We start from the raw sequence: 4769 nt of genomic DNA on the forward strand, positions 1-4769 counted from the left end.
TCCTTAAAGGTAACCTGAGATACATGAAATTAAAAAGAGATAGGTAAGACAATAATGTCTCGTGAGCTACATGGGTTTCTAACCCAAAACATTTATCACATTTTAATCAAAACATTTCATTTTTACAAAACATATCTTTTCAATCATTTTCAAGAAATCTCTTTTCATACATATCATAAATATCATTTCATCTATTATCATTTCATTTCAAAATATATATTTCCTCATTCTATTATATATCGCAACATTTCATTAGTCATAATGTAATTTAAGACATTTCTTTTCACATTCCATTCCAAATTATTTAAGGGCTAATTTAGGTGTTAAACTGTTGTCATCATTTTTATACTTAGGGCCTAGCAATATGCCCAAGTCTATACCAAGGTGGAAAGAACAAATCAATCCACCAAGGCATCATTTCCATTAAGACATCTATCTCGCAAAGGGGATGCGCCACCCCGATAGATTCCTCTATATCCCGTTACAGGGACATCATGGCTCGAGAAAAATATTCATTTCATTTCTTTCCAATTCTTTTCATTACTTCCTATTTCTTTTCATTACTTCAATTTCTTTTTATTACTTTCCATACTTTACACATTTCATACACTAGTATCAAAAATTCATTTCAAAAGTAAAGTATCTATATTTCAAAACATTTCAAACACATTTTCAAAACATTCGATCTTCCAAAACGTTCTTTTCTTTCAAAACATCCTTGACTTTAAGGCATTCTTCCAAATATCCTTTCCAAAAACATTTGACATTTTCATTTCAAAACATTTCATATATCAAAAATTAGTGTTTCATTATCAAAAATCATTTTTCCATGTACCCCAAAGTGGGAAAATGCCAACATATACTCACCTCAATCACATGTAGGTTAGCTAATGTTTTTCTTATTCCTGTCCCTAGATCATTCCTCTTCAAACACTACCTACACCATATATGGACATAAGTCATTAAAATGACCAAAATACCCCTCATATCTTCCATTACTAAATTTTATTTTTTTCAAATCATTCTTAATGCAAAATATGAATGTAGGCGAAAACTGTGTGTAAATCTGAGTTCGTATGCAAGAGTTATGAATAAAACAAGAAAACCTCTAACAGGGACTTACACGTGTCATGTAAATTAAAGCATGCATTTATACGGGCCATGTTTTCATGTTTGCATACACACAAAACTCAATTTTTCTAAAAATAACACTCTACTTTGCATAGTTCTTGAAGACCCTTGTCCAAATCACTTTGTACCATTTGTATAGGTTCTCACACATATTTAGGAGGTGTTTTATCATCTTAAAACACTCCACTTAATCCATTAAGTGTTCATTGAAACCTTAATATCATGTTGATCCTCAAGTGTTTAAAAGAATGGTAAACTAGTCCATTTTTTATTTAAGCATTCCAAAGCTCACAAGGCTTGTTCCAAAGTTATTGAACACTCAAATAAATGTTGTCAAGCACATAAAACCCCTCATTAATCTCATTGAAAATGCCCAATCTAACTGTAGAATCCTCAATTCCATTCTATGTTCCAAAATTGCCCTTGGGCCATAACAATCACTAGAGATGGATCTTTGCTAACATTCCTTCACGTATATGTTTCACTATCATCTCTTGAGTGTCAATTCATGTTCATGAATATCATTCACTTCTTATATGAGATTCATTATGTAATTATCAATAGATTTCCCAAAATGTCGTTATGCCCAATTATTCCATAAATTCAACTATAGGTCACTCAATCCTTCATGTTCTTGCATTCAAATCATATTGTTAGTATCAACTCATGATTATGAGTATCATATACTCATCAAATCCTCACATTCCAATAATTTCATTGTTTTATCAAAATTTCTCACATAACCATCTAAAACCTATGTTTATGCAACATTCTCCCGTTATAGATGTGTTTGATCATTCTAATTGGAGTCATTGCCATCAAACATCATATAGGTCACTGAATCCATTCCAATCTTACATATAAACATGAAATCCCTAATTTGAATTTCTAGGGTTCATGAGGGTTTTCACCCAAATCCTCAAATTCATCAATGGGATGATTGGATTGAGATTGAGACCATAAAAAAAACTCAAAGGAGGTTAGAAAACCAAAACCTAACCATTAAACCCAATCAAATTCAACATTGGGATTCATCCCCTTCATCAATTCGAATTTTAAGCTAAATGGGGAGGATATTTTTACCTTGCAGGCCTTGAATCCTTCTCTCTTTCGCTTGGTTGCTTAATTCACCACTTGAATCACACCCTAGACGGAAGGTAGAAGAAGAATCGCCATTAGAAGCTCTCTAGAATGATTCATATGTATTTGGAAGAAAAGTGAGGAGAGTGTTCATCCTATTTCCTTCTTTTTCACATTTAGTCCCTCTAATTTCACATTTTTGTCAAAAATGATCCACTCTTCCAATATATGTGACTTTTCTTTGAGAATAGACATACTAAGTCCCTATCCTCCATTACATAACTTTTGTAGTCACTTCCATTAGTTGAGTCAACCCCTGGTCAAACATACTTTGCCAAATTGGCACTTTTGATCCTTTAACTCTGAAATGTTAACATTTCAAACTTTAACTTACTAAGCTTTACATCAACTAATGATATAATTATCATTTAAATGACTTAATTATGTAAATCATCATTCATTTAATTACTTAATTAATTTAAGAACCTTATCTTAAATTTTAGGATGTTACATTTGTGTTTCTTTCCATTATTAAATATAGTTGTAATAAATTTACGTAAGATGAAATATATAAGACCCCTTCAGTGGTATCAGATCCTCCTTTACAAAACTTAGAAGTATTTAAATTGTTAGACAATTTTTAATCACATGCAACTTGCTAGAAATATTAATTCCATGTATATTCATGCATGTTAGTAATACTTTGCTTAAATGAACTTGTTTACATGTTGTGATTATGATTATGCCATGGACTAGACCTTGTGGTGGTTTTATGTTTCTTTTCGTTCTTATAAATAGTTGTAATAAATTTACGTAAAATGAAATATTTATTTTTGAGATTTGTAGTGAGTTTTTATTTGTAAAAATACTAGAATAGTCTAGTAAATTTTATAAATATAACAAGACCAACAACTCAAGAATGGAGCTCTAAAAATAAGAATGTAGATTTTTCAAGATGATGCATTTGAAGCTATTTGGAGGATGCTACACTTTTTTGTGACATTTTGTTTGCAAAATCTTTGGTTGGTAGTTTTGGATGTTATTGTGGCTCAAATAACATTCCATAGGAAATTGCATATTCATATGGTTTTATGTTGCTATTTATGCATGATATAAATTGTTTATGGTTGATATGCTTTATAACAAATTTCACGTAAAATCATAAAAATGAGTTTCTTGAAAATATGATTTTAAAACTCATAGTTTTTTTTTTTAAAGAAAATGAATAAATATAAAATAGAGATTTTATATAAAAACTTAAAAAAGTTTAAAGTTTAGATTTCAGAAAGGAAAAAATACATAAAAGTTTCTATATTTTGGCTCTATTGACATAAATGTCACCTCTGATTTTATTATTATTATTATTATTATTATTATTATTATTATTATTTTGCAATTTAACCATTGAAACCGATAAACATTTACAAAATAACACTTGTACCCAGTTAATGCCGATTTTAAAGGTTAATTTGCAAAAAATAAAATAAAATAAAATAAAAATCAAGAATAACTTTTTCGTTAATAATGTTAAAGTTTAATTACTTTCTGGAGATTTTCTTTTTTACATATACTAAATTTATTTGAAGAAAAATTATATTTATTTATTAAACGTATAAAATAAAGATACTGTCTACACCCATTTCACTAAAAAAAAACTCTATTTTTTTTATTAAAGACACTATAATGATAATTTATATATCATTTTTGGGAATTTTTGTGATTCTATAAATACAATTTCTAAATTAAGCTTCATGATATATGTGGCCTTGTAAAACACTCATTATGATAAATCAACAAAAGTTCTATTAATTTTATTTAACATGTGTTTTTATAACTATTGTAATTGTTATATTAATACAAGAGATATAATATTTATAAAACACATGTTAAATATAATTAATACAACTTTTGTTGATTTGTCGTAAGGAGTGCGTGTCTAGGCCACATAGTATGTATAATGGAACTTTATTTAGGATTAAAAGCCTTTGTTGTCTGAAGTGTCGTTCGATTGTGAAAATATTTTCGGTATATTTTATTTTTATTATAAACATTTTACATCTAATACTTAAAAGTTCAATAATGAACTAACATTTTACCTAAGAATGCACTTCTTGTGACAAATCAACAAAATTCTCTTAAGTTATATAGAATATAGATGATATATTTATGATTGTAGAAATGGTATTTATTAAAAAGAATCACAAAAACTTCCAAAAACGATATATAAATTATCATTGTTGTGCTTTTTAATAAAAAAAATTATCTTTATTTTGTGATTTTTAATAAATAAATATAAGTTTTCTTCAAATAAACTTAGTGTATATAAAATAGAAAATCTTTTAAAAAAATCATTAAACTTTAACATTTTTAACGAAAAAGTCATCAATGATTTTTTTTTTTTTTTTTTGCAATTTAACCCTTAAAACCGGTACTAATTAACCGGATATAAGAGTTATTTTTCAAGTATTAACCGGTTTTAATGATTAAATTCGAAAAAAATAGCAGTGAATTTTTGTAATAAAACCAAAATATAAAGACTTTTATGCATATTTCCTGAT

This window comes from Lactuca sativa, chromosome 4, assembly GCF_002870075.4.
Source record: "Lactuca sativa cultivar Salinas chromosome 4, Lsat_Salinas_v11, whole genome shotgun sequence".
Classification (NCBI taxonomy): domain Eukaryota; kingdom Viridiplantae; phylum Streptophyta; class Magnoliopsida; order Asterales; family Asteraceae; genus Lactuca; species Lactuca sativa.